The sequence below is a fragment of the Sinocyclocheilus anshuiensis genome, unplaced genomic scaffold (genome assembly GCF_001515605.1).
Source record: "Sinocyclocheilus anshuiensis isolate Anshui unplaced genomic scaffold, SAMN03320099.WGS_v1.1 scaffold1561, whole genome shotgun sequence".
Lineage (NCBI taxonomy): Eukaryota > Metazoa > Chordata > Actinopteri > Cypriniformes > Cyprinidae > Sinocyclocheilus > Sinocyclocheilus anshuiensis.
This window is the reverse complement of record NW_015536630.1, coordinates 1118966-1139903: the sequence shown is the minus strand read 5'-3', so window position 1 is coordinate 1139903 and position 20938 is coordinate 1118966. Positions and strand designations below refer to the sequence as shown.

Here is a 20938-nt window from a genome sequence, read left to right as displayed (position 1 = left end):
AAATTACTAATAATTACTATAATAAATTCTTATAATTTATATTAAATACATTCTATAATTATATATAAAAATTTTAATGACCATTATAAACATTTATTAATGTTAACATTTCATTAGCATAACTAAATAATAAATAAAATATTATTTTTGTTAAGAATAATAATACAGTATATTACTTGGAGTGTAAAAGCACAAATAATCATTATAATATAATATATTGTATGTTTAATGTAAATTTAAAATGTATAAATGTTAATAATGTACATTTAATGTATAATTATATATAAAATAGTTTTAAAATGTATAATTATTACAATATATATTTTAATGTACATTATTAACATGTATTAATGTTAACATTACATTAACATAATAACTAACTAACTAAATAAATATTATTTTTAATTAAAAAGAACATTTTAGTTGGAGAGGAAGCCTCATCAAATAATCATTATTATTATTAACATATTATTATAATACATATTTATTCATTTATTCATAATTTTAATCTATGTTTAAAATAGATAAATGTTAATATGTACATTTAAAACAATTACATATAATATAATTTTAAAATGTATAATTATTAGAATATATCTTAATGTACATTATTAACATTTATTAATGTTAACATTACATTAACATAATAAATAAATAAATGCAATCTTATTTTTAAAGAATAATAATATAATAGTTGGGGTGGAAAAGCATCATCAAGTGTCCATCAAACATTTTCCTTCTTCAGCACAGTGTATAAAACATCCCATGATGCTCCTCATGAAGTTGGTTAATGAATGTCCAGAGTGAGCAGAGCTGGAATCCAGACTAATAAGCAGCTGAAATATGAGCGATTTTTCATCTGTGTCACGTTTTGTTCACTATGTACATAATTCCCACAGCAGCATAAAATCACGCTCTACCACAGCAAACTCCTTTCACTTTTTCCAGCATGTTCATGCGGTTCAGCGTCAGCGGGCATTACGGGCCTAAAGCTCCAGGGTGGGAAAATGAAAAAAAGAAGGAAAATGTTAATTAAATGAAAGGAAATACACTGATTAAACACACTTCTGTGAAGTAACGTCTGGTTGTGAATGACAGAAATAGCCCCAGAAAATGTTTAATCAAGGTTACTGAATTTATGACACCTAAATAACGGCTCGTTTTATGGGCTTCAGGTTCGTTGGGACTGGCACGGCACAGCTTTGAACAGACTGTAATTGTGGACTTCCTCTGTAAACGCTGCAATTCAGTCAAACGGTAAAAACGTCAGTTTGTATATACTCACTTTTAAATGATACAAATACGTTGACGTACATAATTAGTAGTGTATTTCTGGCTTTAAAGAATCCTTAATTTGACATCTGATACAATATTTGGATGAATCAAAGGTCTTGGAAAATCTTGGTTTGGATGAATAGTTAATCTAATAATGATCAAATGGTGCATTAAAATCTAACTATATAAACACTAGTAAAACATCTTTGATCTGATGAACTTGTCCTTCAAAATTAAAAAGTACAAGTAAAAAATAGCATTTTAAATGTGCCTGTAACAAAAGTGCTTTGAATACAGCAGATTAAAATCCAAAACTGCATAAAAATACATTCAAGTTTGCATATAATGCATTTTTTTCTAGACTTACCTACCTTAATTTAATAGAGTGTATGTTTATAGAGCAATATGTCTAGATTCATAAACAAGATCAACCAACAGTGCTTGCGACCCAATTTATGTCAGCAATTACTTGTATTTCCAAGATAAACAAGATATTTACTGCAAAAAAAAAGTGAGACCTGATCTTATACACTGAGAATTGAACACACTGTGAAAAGTGTTCAACTGGACGAAGAGTAGTAATGAAATGGTGCATTAAAACCTAACTAAATAAACACTAGTAAAAACATCTACGATCTAATGAATTCATGCTTCAAAATTAAGAAGTACAAGTAAAAAAAAAAATCACATTTTAAATATGTCTAAGCTAAATGTAACAGGATGTTTAGAAGTGCTTTGAACAGCAAATAAAAACATAAAACTGCATTAAAAAAACCCCGCATTGATCTAGTGAATTCATCCTACAACTACAAGTATTTTTTTTATTCACCTGTAACAGGGTGATATGAAGTGCTTTAAACACAGCAGATCATGCATTTTTTCTAGATTTAGCTACCGTAATTTAAGAGTGTATGTTTATAGAACAATATGTCTAAATGTCTAACACGACCAACCACACAACCAACAGCATTTGCAACCCAAATTGTTTCTGTAACTACTTTCTATTCAATTAAATATAAAAGTTCTCCTATCATGTTTTTTTTTTTATAATTACCTACTGTAATTTAACTAAGCTTTTATAGAACAATAGCCTATGTCTAAATGCCAAAACACTGATTAATGTTTGCAACCCAATTTATTTGTGTAACTACTTGTACTTCTGAGTGAAACACAATATTCACACGTGAAACCAAATTTTGTGCACTAAGAATTTAACATGTGATGAAAATAACATGCCTTATAGTTGCATTTAGCAGCTCTAATCTATGGAAGCCTGTTTCCGCCACTGAATAAAAATTAAAAAAGGTAGTTTTATCTCCCAATTCTGATTTTTATATCATAATTCTGAGTTTATCTCGCAATTGTGACTTTTTTGCGAGCAATTCTGACTTTATAATACGCAACTGCCAGCTTATATCACACAATTCTAAAAAAGTCTTTGAAAAAGAATTGCGATTGTCAGAAAATCTCCCAAATCGGACTTCACTTCTCAAAATTCGGACTTTATAAATCGCAATTGCGCATTTATATCACAATTCTGAGAAGAAAAAGTCTGAATTGCGAGTTTGTATTACACAGTCCTGAGAAAAAAGTCAGAATTGTGAGATAAAAACTCACAATTACCTTTTATTTTTAATTCAGTGGCGGAAACAGGCTTCCACACTAATCGAACTGGCATGAAGATATTAAGATATTATTAACATTAACATTATGATTTTCTGTAAATTTGACACAACTAAATGGGATTGATGTCACACAAAAAGGAAAGTAGGTTTGATGAACTGCTCGCAATACAACACACAGTAAAAAAATAAACAGCACTTCACAATGACAATCTCCTGCTCTACTGCATCCGAGCCCAGATCTGCTGAGCAACCTAAAAAAAGACAATAGCAGTTGAACAGAAGTTCCTCATTTGCAGTTTAGTTTTGTTTTAGGGGTCACTGCACGAACACTGCATGGAAAGAAATCAAAACCTATGTTCTCGCTCTACGTTGCCCTCTGAACGCACCACACCAGAGCAAAACAATTCCCTCACAGATTTTATATTGCATGCAAAAATGCAGATAATAGTCAGAGAAGAATAATCCCCCGGGTTGAAGCGCTTCATTGGGGTCAGAAACTTTCAGAAGAGCAACACATTGCAGACAGCGAGCCATGGAAAAGCATCTGCGTTGAGACAGGGAGACTGCATTTCACTGTTCTTCCATCTCTCAAGTTACACTCTAGATGAGGAGCAAGAGTCCTAATGACACTCCGCATGACATTACGCTGCTCCTGTGGATGGTTTTCCTCGCTCACGCTCATTTTTCGGTGATATTGATGAGGGAGTGCTGTTCAAAGCAGACTCAGGCCAAAGCTTCTGTCTGCATTTTGGTTAATGACTCTCGCTGATTGACTGTGGCGTATAAAATTACCCCTCAACTCCGCTCGTTATGCGCCACTTCGTCATTTAAGGCAACGGCTAAATGGTAAAATGCTGTTGATTGGGGAAAATGTTTTCAATATCTTACAAACAAAATCATTCATATGGAAAACATGCTAAGCGGTAAAATATATGAAAGTACAATACACCAACTAGGGTTGGAAATTGAGAACAGGTTCTCCTTCAGCAGTACCATTTTTTTAATTAAATGTTTTTAAGGATTTGAATTTTTGAATTTGAATTCTAACAAAGAATGGTTTGTTGTCATGGCGATCAACATGCATCTTATTTTCTGTCAGCAATGCATGCGATTCAACATTTGATTCATTGACTCAGTGGCAGACCATAAAATGGATGAAAATATTGGAAAATACTACACATATCGTACCTGAATCCAGCAGATCTTCATCGTCTATGGTTTTGAGGACTCTGGATTTGTAGTCTCTGAAGTGCATGTACCTGATGAGCCGCCGTAATTTTTTCTGATAGAAAAAAAAAAAAACAGGTTTAGCGTTCAAACTAAAACAATCTCCATCCATCTCACAAAATGATCTTTTAGTTTCAATTTAGTTGTAAATAATGAAATATTGCAAAGATAAATATTGTCTCTAATTTAACAGACTGAATCTCCATCCATCTTTATCTCACAAAATAATCTTTTTAAATTATCTTCACAACATTCAAGAAAATTCAATTCTTTCTAGAGCTGGGTGATGTGTCTCTGATTTAAACAAAAAAAGTAGGGAAAAAAAATTATAACCGAAGGAAAAAAAAACTTCATTTCTGTGAATCACGTGTCCATTTCAACGAATCGATTCAAAACTCTTGAACAATTTGTTTGCATCATCACTCAACATGTCATCTTCAAGACCTAAAATGTTTTTGTAAAGAAAATTTAGGGAAAAAATGTGAAAAAAAAACCCTTGATTTTATTCATTGATTATATTTCTAAAAGTTTATCTTACTACAATCACAGAAATATCTAATTTAAGCTCAATGATTAAACTAAAACAATCTCCATCCATCTTTGCATCCTACAAAATGAACTTTTAGTGTGGGTTTCTTCACTACATTCAATAAAATAAAATAAAAATTGCTGGCGATACTGAATTAAGCAGCACTATGAATATTGCAATATTGCAAAATTTTCTGAAATATATACATGCATGTTTGTGTATTTATATATAAATAATAAATATACACAGTACACACATATATTATGTAAACAAAAACTGTTATTTTGGATGCGATTAATCGCGATTAATCGTTTGACAGCACTTATATATATAAATATATATATATATATAGAGAGAGAGAGAGAGAGAGAGAGAGTTACAGGTGGTAAGTTTGATTCATTTCGGTGAATCAGTTGTCCATTTCAATGAACTGATTCAAAATAATTTGGGAAAAATGTGTGAAAAACCTTTGTTTTATTGACTGATTATTTTTATAGAAGTTTATTGTGTTTCAATTCTTGCATTAAACATATTTCATCTACTTACCCTCTTCACTGAAATCACATAAATATCATGTAAAATCATCAAAAAGCTCAAAAGAATGTTTCATTACATCACCTAGCCCTGCTTCTTGCTTTTAACCAGTGAGCGAAAAGCAAAAGCAATAAAACTACTCAATAACCCAAGTGCTAGTCCATAAATATGAAGGCTAATGATTTATGTTGCGGTAATGTCTCATATTGGTGTGCTTTTACCTTGTCTTTCCTCATTAGAAAGATGATATACTCTGGTGAAATGTCCCTGGCTCCTCAGCGTCCTGATGGAGCTGCAGGAGCAAAGAAAGAAAGAAATGAAGGCAATTCAATCAGCAAAGAAAGCGGGAGTATGTAACAATCAGCGCTTGGTAACATCAACCCAGAGATAAACCAATAAGGGGGTTCATTTTTAAAGCAGGACTTGAGTCACTTTGGTGTGACGTGAGCTTCAAGTCTTGTGCAGGAATGTCTAACTTTGTTATTCCTGCTCAAAATTGTCCTTGAGTGCAATGCAAACAGAGAGAAATGCATCAAAACAACAGATAAAAATTAATCAGGCACAGCAAAATACCACGTGGTGCTGCTCTGGATATGAAAACAAGACAAACAGCCTAACTTATAGGTTTTATGTGTCCTGGTTTAATGTAAAGACATAACGGACCTTTTTTATCAGCCGGTGCATGAGAGGGTTACAGAGGAATGTCTAAATCATATGCAACGAAATCTTTAAGCTTGAGAAGGACAAAAAAGCTGCAATGAAAAATGTCTGGTGAAGTGCTATAATTTCACTTTGTTGCCAAGAGGAAAAACAGCTCATCCATCATGGTGTAAATGATAGCTGTTCTTATGTAAATCAACATATCCCATGAACGCTCTAGAATTATGGCAAATCTCATGGAGGGACTGTAGTGTTAACTTACTGATATTTTTAAACCCATCCTTACAAAAGGATAAAAAAAGGAGGATCGAGTTCAACAAAACTATTCTTTGTCAAACTGCTTTGGATGTGAATGTGAAAAGTGCTATATAAATATACTGCACTGAACTGAAGCAAACCGCAGCTAATGATCTGTGACGTATATAATAACAAGCACACAAAGAGCAAGGTTTGATTCCTTGTAGAGCTGGTTTTCTTAGTTAAAAGATGATTTCACGTTGAGGACGCACTTGTACATGAGAACAAAATACAGTCTGAAAAATGTAAAGCAAATACCTTTGTGTGATAATCAAAATAAAAGATGACATTGGAAATATAAAAATATCTGAAAAACAAGAAGCATATTTAAAAGACCATTAAGACCTTTTGCATTTAAAATCAAATTATGATTGATAATTTGTGATTTTATATGCTTTGATTTATTTAAATATATTACAGTTACTAATTTTTTACTGTAAATATAATAAACTTGAGATTAATCTGAATCATAAAAAAACGTTTTAATTTTTTTATATATTTTATTAAAAATAAAAATATAGTTTATTTCAGTTAACATTTATTTTGTTTCATGTAATGAAAATGTGTTTATTGTTTTGGATTTAGTTAACAATAATAACTCTGGTAAATAGCACTAATAAACAGTCCTAAAAAGGTTTTATTTACTCAAAATATAATTTCTTATTTCTTTCTTTTAATTTGAATAAATAAAGGTAAAAATGGTACGTTTAATTAATTCACGTGAATCAGTTAAGACAAATATTTTTCAAATCCATTTAAACAATTTTTTTTTTTTTCAGTTAAAATGTATTTTGTTTCAAGTAATGAAAATGTTTTTAATGGTTTTAGTTTTAGTTATTGATAGCCCAAATAAATAGCCTTTAAAAAGGCATATTTCAATTTACTCAAAATAATACTTTTCTTTATAATTTCTTTCTTCTAATTTGAATGAATGAATGAACAAATAAATAAATAAATAATGTATTTAAATGAATCAACTCAAAACTCTTGACTGCTTTAAATCTTCATTTAAGCAAGTCTAACTTAATAAACATTTTCATTAAAGGTATTCAGGATAAGATGTGTGTAAAACCTTTATCTGTCTTGCTTCATAATGAGAAACATTGCATTATACAGCAGTAAGTTTGCTTAATTGTCATGAAAATAAATGAACAATGAAAAAAATAGTCCTAAAATATCAACTCATATGCACCTTAACCTTTTTTTTTTTGATGTTTGCATTATAAATTTAAACTGAAAATGCACTGGAAAAAAAATAGAAACCTATCAGCATGTGATCCTCAATAAAGAGCTCTTGTTGGTAAAACCACTGAAGGGCCCTTGAAATATCCTCGACTCTGGAGTGCGGGGCCAATTAAACTCACAGAAGCGACTACAACTCGTCCAAAAAAGAAAAAGATGATATTCTTCATGAAAAGGCACAAACTTAATCCACCTTGAGTCCTGGAATACACACAAGCAATTCTCGGCATCTGTAAACATTTGCTGGTCATAAATATATTTGCTCAGGAACGTTCATGTGAGTGTGCGAGCTGGACGGACCCCACACATGCACACACAGGGGGAGCATTTACCTCCGCGCCACAAGACTTTAATATAGATCTCTCTGGCCTGGCGTCACACCAAGGTCGACATACCGGCTGCCATGTCTGTCCCACCGTTTCACAGAGGAATGGTTTTTAATAGACAAAAATGGCTGTAAGTATGCAGAATCTCATCCCTCACTTTCCGCACAAATCCCAGCCAAAATTCCCATCATCCTCGGAAACCAGAACCACTTTCCTGAGGAATTATATATAGTATTCTGATATACAATGATACCTTAACAATTTTATGACTTAATCGACTTGATCTGCACTAGAAAACCAAGAGTATGATACATTTAAAATCAGTTATTTGTGGATAATTTTGCCAATGTTCACTCAAAAACTGAGGTGCATAAGCTCAAATTAATAAGGACTATATAATAATATAATATAATAATATAATATAATATAATTTTTTGCATTGTGACATTTAAAAAATTTAAAAAGACTAAAAATGATATTAGAAAATATAAAAATGAAAATGGAATTCAAAACATTAAAATAACCTAGAATAGCATATCAATGGTATACTAAAAAAAAACATTATTTGTGGATAATTTTGCCAGTGTTCACTCAAAAAATCATAAGCTCATATTAATAATATGATATAATAAAATATAATATAACTTTTTTGCATTGTGACATTTATATAAACATTTAAAAAATGAAAAAAAAAGACAAAAAATGATATTAAAAAATATAAAAATGAAAAAGAATTCAAAATATTAACAAAACCTAGAACAGCATATCAAGGATATACTAAAAAAAAAACATTATTTGCCAGTGTTCACTCAAAAAAACATAAGCTCATATTAATAATATAATATAATATATCATATCATATAATATAATAATATATTTTTTGCATTGTGAAATTTACATGTAAAAAACACAAAAATTAACTAAATGTGAAAACACAAAATCTAAAAATAAAATGGAATTCAAAATGTTAACAAACCCTATCATAAGCTCATATTAATAACATAATATAATATAATATATAATATATCTTTTTTTGCATTGTGAAATGTATATACATGTAAAAAAAAAAACACAATAAAAATTAGAAAAAAAAATACTAAAAGCGAAAACACAAAATCTAAAAATAAAATGGAATTCAAAATGTTAACCCTAGAATAGAATATCAATGATATACTATGGAATGTATATAAAAAAAAAGCATTATTTGTGGATCATTTTGGCCATTTTCACTCAAAAATTGAGGTGTGTAAGCTCAGATCAATGAGGCCTCAAAATGAAATAAAAACCTGTGCAAAATGAAAAAATATATTCCCGTTTTGGTAATAATATAGCATAAGAAATGTATACACAATTTTTTGTAGGCTGGTCATTTTTCACCAAAACAACACAAGTGTAACAAGGTGGGGTGGGGGGGGGGATCCCCAAAAGTACAAAAGATATATACATTAAAAAAAAAAAAACCCCTGCTTGTCCAATGTGATAACATTACCTAACATTTTTGAGAAAAATAAAATCCTCTCTGGGTCAAAATGACCAGAACACAACATGAGGGTTAAATGCATATAAACCAATTTTAAGGAAAAATTGTGATTGATTTTGGCCCAAAAGGGGAAAAACCCCGTGATCCCTTAAAAGTCTCACAGTGCGGCTCTTTTCAGGCTTAAGGAAGGTTTTTCCGTACCATTTGCAATCCCTGGCTCGCAAAACTGTCTTCTGCAAAATATCAGATTAATTTTAGTAATTGCTCTAATTTTACAGGTTGATCAAAGCTAAATGAAGTCGGGCCGTTATTCCATTCACTCATGAACACTGGGATCTCTGTGGTCTTTTTCCAGCGAGGTTGTTGACAGTTTACTGCAGCGGCGAAGGACTGTTTTACCATTTCTGAGATGCCTGAGTTATCATACTGCAGCGGTATTCATAAGATTGAGGGTGTTTTTACCCATCTCGATATTATCGTTTATGGTTTCACTGAAAAAAAAAAAAAAGAGGAAAAAGAAAACAGGAGACCAAATCCAAAATGTAAACACAGACGTGGAGGGAGGGGCTGATGATGGTTTGATTGACAGCTGGCCTCAGGAAAAACCCTCCTTGTTTTCTTTTAAAGAAACGCTAAAAAAGACTAATTGAAATCAAATGTATTGATATTCTTGTCAGCAAAATCAAATGTTCTGGCATTATTACCTCACCCTCATGTCTGTACGACCGGAAGCAAAACGTAAGTTGATATTGTATTACAGTAATGAAAATTTAAATTTAAAGTTAGTATAATAAAATAATTACATCAGTACATAGCAGTGTTATTTTAGTATCATCATTTTGATACATTATTTTAGTTTTTGTTCATATTTGGAATTAGATTTAATTTTTTTACATATTTAATTTTTTTATATATATTTTCTGTTTTCATTTTAATTTTAGTTATTTTTTTAAATAATTGTGATGTGTCATTTGTATTATTTTGTATGTTTCTATATAAACTAATGATAAAAAATAATCACATTTTTATAAAAATAATAATTAAAAACTATATATTACATTAAACTAATAAATAGTCTTAAATCAGGTTGATTTTATTTACATCAAATAATTTCTTTTTCTTTTAATTTGGTGTGAAGTGTGATCTGGATATGTTTTCATGTGATTTATCCAATCATCAAAACAACTCTTCAATGTTGGTCTCCAAAAAAAACTAATTTTTATTTACTAGTTTTAGTTTCAGTTATTTTGGTACTTAAAGTTAAACTACATGAAAATGAGATTCATTTTGTTTCAAGTATGAAAATATATATTTATGGTTTAGTACAGATTTTATTTACTCAAAATATAATTTTTTTAACTTCTTTTTTATTTTATTTTTTTATTTGAACAAACAACTGAAAGTAAATGTTATCACTAAACATCTTAAGATCTTACATTTTATCTTAGGAGGACAATAGCAGCTCAGATATTCTGCAAAGCATCTTTTGTGTTTCAAAACAAAAAGCTACATGCATTTGGAACGACGTGAAGGTGAGCAAATGAAGAACAGTCCAGAAATATGATGCATCATGATGTACAAAAACACGTTAGCATATGAGAGCAGAGACTGAAAGAGCTCAACACGACTGAGTTCAGTGCCAGCGACTCCAGAGACAGATTCCTGGCCTGAGGAAAGCACACAGGTCTTGTTCTTTAATTAGACGAATCAGTTTTAATTACAACACATTTTCAGGCGATGCTGGCCTCGGTGGGTCTCTGCTTCATGTCACGTTACAGTGCCGGAGGAAAAGGCAGAGCGTTCATGCAACAGAACGGCAGAAGTCAAATAAACAAGGCTGCTGAAGATCATTTCCTCTCCTCTGCTACTGCGGCGCTCTGAAACCAAGTCCATTATTTGATTAAACTGGAAAAGGTAAGAGGAAGAGCGGGAGAATTCCACTCACAGCGTCTTGTAAAGATCAATTACACCTTTTCCTTTGAAAGACGACAAAATAAAACAAGCGGCGATATTTTCAGAACTCAGACATGCAGATTTCACGTTACTTAAGTGGGAAACCTCACTGCGGCTTGATCACATCACCTGAAAACCTAATGTGAAGGCTGAACGTCATTAGACTTTCAGCACAAACCTGAGGGACGCTGGCTACAGCGCAGAGCTCGGAAGAAGTACTGCAATGTTTTATAAAGTCAGGGATGAGGATAAATCACAAAAAACTGTCAAGAACACCCCTGGGTCATAGTTTCCTAAAGTGAAAAGGGTTAAATAAATTAAATAATTTGCTTAATGAAAAATATGACAAGCAAGCACATTTTACCCAGATTGATAAAAAAAAAACCAAGAGAAAATAAAATGTGAAGAAAACAAGTATTTAATTATGTAATATGTGTGTATTAAATTGTAAAAGATTTAAAGAGTTTCATATGTGTATTTAAATATATATATACAGTATATATATACTGTATATACGTATATAACATTTATCAATGTCAGGGCAAACAACAATTATACTATGTTATATTATAATAATTATTACAGTGTAACTATGTACTATTATAGTTTTTATTACTTTAAATTATTACTTTAAATCGTTTTTCTTACTTTATATTGTATTTTATTTTTATTTTTATGTTTTCACATTACTTTTAATTTAAGTTTTATTTAATTTAAGTTTTTTTTTATTTATTTATTTTACTTTTTCATGATTTATATCATTTTTATTCATTTTTATTTACTAGTTTTAGCTTTTTTAGATTTAATTAAGTAATTTAAGGTAAACTAAAATAAAAATGCCTTGCCAACTAGCTGAAATAAAATAAGTTTTTATATTTTATTTTATTTCAGTTGATTAAAAATGTCTTTTGTTTCAAGTAATGAAAACTGATTTTAATGGCTTTAATTTTCGCTTTAGTTATAACCCTGGTAAATGGCCCACAAAATAGTCCTAAAAAGGCATAATTTATTTACTTTTTATTTTACTTTCTTTTAATTTGGGGTGAACCGTGACTTGGACATGTTTTTGTGTGATTCTCCCAATCATCAAAACAACCCTCAAATGCTGGTTTCCAAGAAACCGTCTGTTCTGCTTCATAACAACGAGAAATCAGAGGAAAAACAGTAGTCAAAAACAATTAGTGAAAAACACTAACGCAGCGGCTGGTTATCGCCAGAACACAAACTCGTACGGCTCGACAAGACAGAATGTTTTGCTTGTGCTTTAACGCTGCGGTTTAATGGTGATGTTTGGCAGGGAACTTTATCAATGTTTGCCGAAACTCAGAGTCCCTGTGAGACGGGCAGTTTGATAAGTGTTTCCCATTTGCATCAAAAACAGTTTCAGGTCTTTAGATACGGCTCGGGTCCTTCAGTGTATGTCGGTGGGACTTTACAAAAGAAGATGTTCTGAAGAATGTTGGTAACCAAACAGTTGACGGCAGCCATTGACTTCCACAGTATAGGAAAAAAATACTATGGAACTCAACATTTTTCAAAATATTTGTCTTCAACATTCAAGTTTGGAACAAGTTTAGGGTGAGTAAAGGATGACAAAAGTTTCGAATAAAGGTTAACCGTCCCTTTAAGATTCAGGCTTTGAGTTCTTCTCTGGTCCCAAATGACATTAAACAAGCTTCATCATGCAGAACGTGAACTTACTGTATACAAACCACATCACGACGGAATGAAACTCACTAAATATACCACATTACACAATCCGGGCGCAGCCGGGAGGTCTCAGTTTTGGGTTTTGCGACGGTGTGAATAAGTAAACGTGTTGTCAACGGACGATGCTGCAACGACTTATTTCTAAGAACGATGAGACCACACATTCCTACAAGCCTCGCTCCCCCTGGAAAAACTCCACCAAGGCCATTTATTTAAACAAAACACTTTGCCAATTTGTCCTCCCTGCTCGACAGCAGAGAAGCTAATTGATTCGGGCACCGAACGCTTCTGACATATGTCAGCGTGAGCACCTGGACTGGAGATGGCAGCCGTACTTCCACATCCCGAGCCCAAACATCCGGCCGGCGTTCCCTCGCTGAGCTGCAGGCGTCTGGGCTTGGGGACAGGGCTGAGTCTGGCTCTGGCAGACGGATTCCAACCAGACTGTGTGCGGATGAATGGACGTCTCTTACATTAAAAGCAGCCCGAGCTCTGGAGCCGATTCTGAACGGCTGAAGAGAAGCGAGCGGTTAAATATATCTGACTCTTTATTAACACAGACCACCTATCACCGAGGCAGACGGCAGAGTCCGCAAAGCAAACAGTGTCAACAAATGCAATAAAAATGGTAACTAGGCAAACAGAATTGTGAAAACAAAATCAGCTCTGGGTAGTTTAGCTCGCTGAGGGTTTTCTGGCAGAACACACCGATCTAGATCAGTTTCTGGACCTCTTATGTCCGCTTCTTACCTGAAAAGAAACAAAGTTTCACTGAAGTAGATGATGTACTGTAGACAGCAATGCACTTGATAAAACAAAATTCATTTTATTTTAAACAGAGCAAACTGACTGGTAGACTTTCTGTCTTCATTTAAAGTCCTCATGAACAGATGGATGAATCTCACCTGCCATATTTCACCAGCCATAATAATATTTTGCCTAATATGCAGAAAATTAAGCACATTTTCCCCCTAATTCATGTTACTATTATCTCCTTAATATTTGAATATAATTAATATAAAAACAAATTTAATATACACAATATTTAAATATAATGAATATAATAGATTAATATTGTTGTTATCATTATTATTAAATGAAAATAAATTGTGAATTTTAATATTATTCTTTATAAAAACACATTATTTTAAATAAATATAATCCAGTGATAGTCAATTAATTCAATTTCTAAAATATTTTGATGTAATAAGATTAATCTATGATATTAATTGTATTCAATGTAAAGATATTACATATAATAAATAGTATTAGTATTATTTTGTATTATTTAATGATATAGATTATTATTTTATTATTTATCATTTGATTATTATTATTTAACCATTTCTGAATTTAATAAAAAAAATAAAAACGAAATTAATTAAAAATAAATAGATTTTTGTTGTTTTATAATAAATAGAATACAATAAGAATCAGCCTTGAAAGTAATTAGCAATTACATATGTTTTAAAAGTAATTCATATTACAATTTAAAAAGTAATACATATATAGCACATGCATAAAACATACCATGCAAAAGAATATTTTTTTTGGTGTGAAATATGACCTGGATGTGGAGTCACACAGATATGTTGAAAAGGTATGAAATGAGGTGTTACCTACATGAATGTCAAAACGTCTTCTAAAGTACCTACAGGAACATCAGGGGGAAAATATTTCCCTTGTCTGAGAGACCAGAATAAATCTCTGAACTTGACTTCACCAGCTGGCTACTGGTCATTAAGCTGATTTGTACACTGGACTCATAAATGTATTCATTATAAGCACAGACCTGGGCAATTTTCACATGCACTAATCAAATTTACAACGGTGGTCCGTACTGAAGGGATCGTAGAGCAAAACTGCTGTTGTTGCAAAAGACAAGACCCTGGAGACTGATAGAAAGACTGGAATCAGAGAAACTCCTGGGGAATAAAGGCCTACGAAAGCAGCGCCTGCCAACATCTGCACCTGGTGCTACAGGAAAACACAGAGTGAACTCTGTTTCACATGTCAGGAGAAACGTCAAGGCTTTTCACAGGCATGTTCGCTTATTCTGCAACTAGTCATTCCAGTTAGAGGAAGCTGACGGTGGATTAACGATTTCCTGCGCAGATTACAGAACCTAAACGAATAAAACTACATCATCAGTCTCTACCACATATAAACGTATAAACGCATGAAAAGTTTAAAGCACCCTAATTATCTTCTTAACACTTACATCTTAATTAACCCTCTGTTGTTCGGTCAATTTTTGACCAAAACATTTTGTTACATTTTTTACTTCATCAGAATGGTACGCAACTTGGTAAAGGTTTTGGCACTTGCTATGTGAACACACACACACACACACACACACACACAAAAATAAGAATTATGGACATAATTCAAAAAGGTTAAATGAGCCTAAAAAAAAGTCACAATTGTATTGGTCACAGTCAAAAATTACAGCATTGGAAAGGAATAGGAAGCAAATTGCATCTAGTGGAAACGTTTGGTACTGCGCCCAAAAAAAATCTTACTAAAAGCTCATTTTTTGAGATATCAACCACAAATTTGGAACACAACTCGTTTAGATTTTTGGCTTCGATTTTTTTGCAGTTTTAGAGTAAAACACATTTTGCAAAATATATATTTCATATAAAATATTAAAATAGTATTTCTGTACATTTTTCATAATAATACATTTCTATAACGTTTTAAGTTTCACTTTATAAACTTTTTTTTCACTTCAGCAATAATCTGCCAAGTGTCTTCTTTAAAAAGAGACCAAACTTAAGTCTGTGCTTCAAAGCATTCAAGATCTACCACAGTTTAAGTTGGAAATTTCATTTTCAGGTATATGATCAAAAAGTGGTTAACATTCATTTCATTGAAAAATGTAAAAAAAAGGTAATTTTTGACTGTCATGCAAACAACACCAGAGGATTAATAAAGTGTCTGAGTCTGACCAGAACACATTTATTAAAATCTCCTCTTAGAAATGTGTCTATAAAGGGATAGTTCACCCAAAAATGAACATTTTGTCATCATTTACATTTAGTTGTTTCAAAGAAGATCATTTGAAGAATGTTGGTAACCAAACAGTTGCCGGTAGCCATTGACTTCTATAGTTTGGGGGAAAAAAATTCCATGGAAGTCAATGGCTACCAGCAACTGTTTGGCAACTATCCCTTTAAATTATGATAGCCATATTCATATTTTAAAAACAACTGCAGAGCATGATCGATGCAGCTGTTTTGGAGGTAAAACAACAGAATCTTATATACAGTATGATGGCGAGCACTAGAGGTCACTGTAAGGATCCCATAAACATCTGTTGTATGGCACACAATGGAGAGACATCATTCCTGACTGTCTGTCACTGTACAATCACTCAAAGTGCTTTACAGAAGACCTGGACGATCTGCTTTCACTTAATGACTGGATCTCGACTGCCATCCTTTCTGTTCACAGAAAGCAGCACACACGCATTGAGACTGTGACTCAGCAACAAGTCAATGGATTCTGCCAAGTCACAGACACTCACAACTCAAGCTGCTAGAGGTCAAACACTTCAGATTCTGCTTTTGATCAGCATCTGGTTTTGCTTCAAACCACGGGTTTTAGATTAGATCAAAACTGTACCTAAACTGTTTTTATACAAAACTGCATTTTAATGGTTTGAAGTTCTCACCAGCCAATATTGATTGCTCTCAAAGCTAATTTTGTTTGAGAGTTGAATCACACAGCCTATGACATCATTAAAAGATATGAGAAGCGCTTCCTCTTTGCTTATATAAACGTAGATTATATTTATATGTGATTATATGGTTAGCTGCATTTGATTATTTTCATTTAGCATTGCTTTTTCACACTACCAGGACAAACCTACAGCAAACCATTTGAGAACCACTGATTCAGAGGACAAACATCTCTTTTTTACTAGGATAAAATGTACAGATGATGATTTATGTGTGATTTCATGCCAAATTATTGTACTTATTGTAAAGGGAGAGACCACCAAAAAAAATGTAAAAATCTGTCATCATTTCCTCACCCTCATGTTGTTCCAAACCTGTGTGTCTTTCTTTCTTCTGCAGAACACAAGAGATATCGATTCATAAATCCCAAGAATCGATTAGTCTAGCCTGTTTTCAGTTAATGGACGGAACATTGAAGGGCACTTCCCATTCAATATATCGCATAAGCATTGTGCTTTGGTACTTTTCATATGAAACAAAGTCTCAGATTTTACATTCTGTCCATTGTATTGCAGTATTTAAATAATAAATGCCGTTTTGGCGCTGTTTAATGTGGAGTGATCGTTGTAGCGCGGCAGCGCGAGGCACACATGAGCTGATCATCTCCTCCACATTAATACCAGTTTCAGCACAAAATAATCATGACTAAACATCCGAAGGTAATTTAAAAGAAAGAGTACAACTTTACAATCCGTATCCTGTCTCATGTAATCGCTCAATCAGTGTTTCAGCCGCGCAAAGACGTCAACATAACGGCTTGTAAACAATATAGTCACGTAACGTCACATTTACCTCAGAAAAAACATATTCAGTGACCATAAACTCATTAGTCAGATAGAAAAATAAACTATAGAGAGGGGCATTTTGCTAAATATATGCACCATATAACATATTCATTATAATTTTTACTGTTCTTAAATGTTTAATTTATGTTTGAATAAATCCATCAAGTATTTATGACAGCCACCATTTAAATGTTTATATTAAAAAGTTAAAAGAAAGAGTACAACTTTACAATCCGTATCCTGTCTCATGTAATCGCTCAATCAGTGTTTCAGCCGTGCAAAGACATCAATATAACGGCTTGTAAACAATATGTCATATAACGTTAACGTCACATTTACCTCAGAAAAACATATTCGGTGACCATAAACTCATTAGTCAGATAGAAAAATAAACTATAGAGAGGGGCATTTTGCTAAATATATGCACCATATAACATATTCATTATAATTTTTACTGTTCTTAAATGTTTAATTTATGTTTGAATAAATCCATCAAGTATTTATGACAGCCACCATTTAAATGTTTATATTAAAAAAAACGAAGTAGAAGTATTATGTAATTGTAACTTTATTAGTTTGAATAAATCCATCAAGTTTTTATGACAGCCACCATTTAAATGTTTATATTAAAAAAAAAACCCGAACTGAAGTAGAAATATTATTATGTAATTATGTAATAAACTTTATTATTTAAAAAAACTTCATTAAGTGTAATTTTAGCAGTTGTACTACAAATCAGTCAATTTTAACCTTCAACATTATAGTAATGTAGTACCAACTGACTCATGTAGCTATATTTTACAGCTTTAGTTGAGAGATTTTTTTTTTCCTTGAGAAAATTTGGTATGTACTGTACCTGATATTTATCTTTTATTTATATATAATCGATATTGGATTGAACTGAATCGGTAATCGAATCGAATCATGAAATTTGTGTCAAAACCCAGCCCTAATATATATACACTGACAGAGCGGCGTGAAATGTTTTGCAGGCCATCTGGGAAGGATTTATTGTGCAATTTGGTTTATTACCGCTGTGGTCTTCGTCTAAGAAGCTCGCTCACAATTACAGTCCGAGCGCCACTACACCTGGCCTCTCCGAACAATAATAAATCCACGAGGGAGGAAACCCGAAATTAATGAAAGGTTATCACCATCATGCCCGGTTTAGTGCTCACTGCTGAGACGATATTTATAGCCCTGCGAAAATAAACACTAAAATACTGCCGTAATGCCAAACAGACTGTGTCATTCTGGAATCGTCAAATAAAGAAAAACACAAGGAGATCGGCCACTTCGAGGAAATTACAAGGTGCTGAAAGGCAGATATGCATGGAGACGTCCTTCAAAGCTCGACGGCTGGCCATCTGAAACATCACACAATGCTTTCTTGAGTTTATTACACTGAAAATGTGCTGTAAATTACATGCATTACAATGTATGTCATGCCATTATATATCCACATCAGTTATGTTAGTTTTACATGATGGCACGATAGATTTTAATAACTTGATTTATAATACGCACAGCCTTTCACAGATCTGATTGGAAACGTATGCATCTATAAATCTGCCTGGAGCCAGTGTTAGAAAATAAAGATGTGCTTTGGAAATCAATATTTACCTTCTTTTCAGAAGTACTACAGACACCAGTTGAACCCTCACCTTAATATGGCAATATCAGAATATGATATTAGCCTTACAGCTAGAAGAATACAGTACTAATCAAATGGAAAGATTGTATTAGAGACCTCATCCAACATCCATATTTTTCAGTAAAAGGTAACAGCCAGCATATGTTGATTGGCAGCTGGTCGTGCCTTGCATATGAAATATGGACCCCAAGTTAATCAGGTCTTAATAAACTTTTATTACTTTTTTTTACCTGTTAATACACATTCTATACCTTTATACTATATGTTATAATATTATTTAATTAATTTATTAATTAATACTTGATATACATATATATACACATACACACATGTATATAGAAGTGAGCCAAATGTAGATAATGGACCCTCTTTTTATTCATATTTTGTATTATTTATTTAATTTATAATACATATATTATTTATTTTTATATTATATTATTTATTATTTTTTTATTGTTTATTTTATATAAAATATTTGATATTTTTATTTCTCTATTATTTAGACAAAGATAGGCAGATAATAATAACAATAATAATAATAACTTATTATTATTTAATCTATATAGTAAAATATAAATAAAATATTTATTATTTTATATATAAAATATTAATTTCTAATTTTATATAAATATATCCAAAATAAGGACGTGCAGATGACAGTGAACACAAATGCATAAAGCAAGAGCTTGATCATCTGGTGGTGGGACGTTTCCTCTGGGTGCAGCTGCTTTCTTCCGCCGGGGAACAGATGAGGGGCGTCAGAACTTTAAACAGACCCCATTGATCTTCACAATAAAACGTGGCTCTGCAAACTGCAAGACCCCAGAGCCATGTCAAAGAAAAGCAGCTTGATTTTGACATCCTGGTAATAACAGGGTCTGAAATCTTTTGTTGCCGAGAGCGAGCCAGTGCTACGCAAATATTTAGTTTGATTCGGCTTGTGTTCGCATGCATATTCTGCTTCTATATGACAGATTCAGCCACCGTGAGGGTTTGGCTCTGAGAGGAGAAACAAAAAAAAAAAATACCACACCGAATCTGAGCGTGCAAAACAAATGCAGACAGCTAGCTCGCCTGATTTAAGAGCTCTCAGATTCGCCAGGCTAAAGGTTAAAACAATGAACGTTAAGAGCTGATTTACTCCTTTTTGCAGCCACAGAGTGAAAGGTTAAATCCACCGCAGCGCGTCAGAGTTTGCTTTGTGACCTCTCAGAGATAATTCTCCCAGCCAGTTTCCAAACTCCAGGCGCCCTCTGAGCAAAAGCAATTACATCTGCAGTCAGCGTGCCAGTAAAGCGCAGGCCGCTTCCCGGTGATATTTGCTGGGCTCCGTTCAGGGGAATTCTGCTCCGGTACACTCAGTGTTTTGCTTGTGGTAACGGCATGACAAGGTGTAAGCCGGGGAGGAACGCTGTTTATCCCAGCAGTGAAAGCAACTAGCTTCGTAAGTGCAGTTATTTACTTAACTCAGCACAATCCTCATATCGCATTGCAGCGGTCGGACTCAATGCGATCCGTTTCAGAAAACTGGAAAAGCCGAGGAAGCATTTGAAGTAGGTGGTGTTCCCCTTTGAGCCGCCTCTGATGATGCTATTTATACTTAATTACAGATTGCAGTAAAACCTTTTTCCAGATGCAAATGTCTTGAGACGTACATGTGCACCAGGGTGACATGATAGATACTTTAAAGGGTTAGTTCACCCAAAAATCAAGCTTAGCGTTAGTTCTGGCAGGTCACGTTAGTCAAGCTCACATCAGCTGACTCTCAGCTGATCCCATCAACCTATGGGAATACGACAGCTATCTAAATATTCATATACTGTATAAGGTCCCGCAGTAGTATCAGCAGTTTTCGCATTGCTCAATAGCTAATTACCCTCCTCCATCCCCAACTCCTC

At 32.8% G+C, this 20938-nt stretch overlaps 1 pseudogene; it reads right to left on the bottom strand.

The window, feature by feature from the left end:
- Positions 1-20938, bottom strand: part of LOC107653894 (transcription initiation protein SPT3 homolog) — a 136408-nt pseudogene that overhangs the window by 45870 nt on the left and 69600 nt on the right.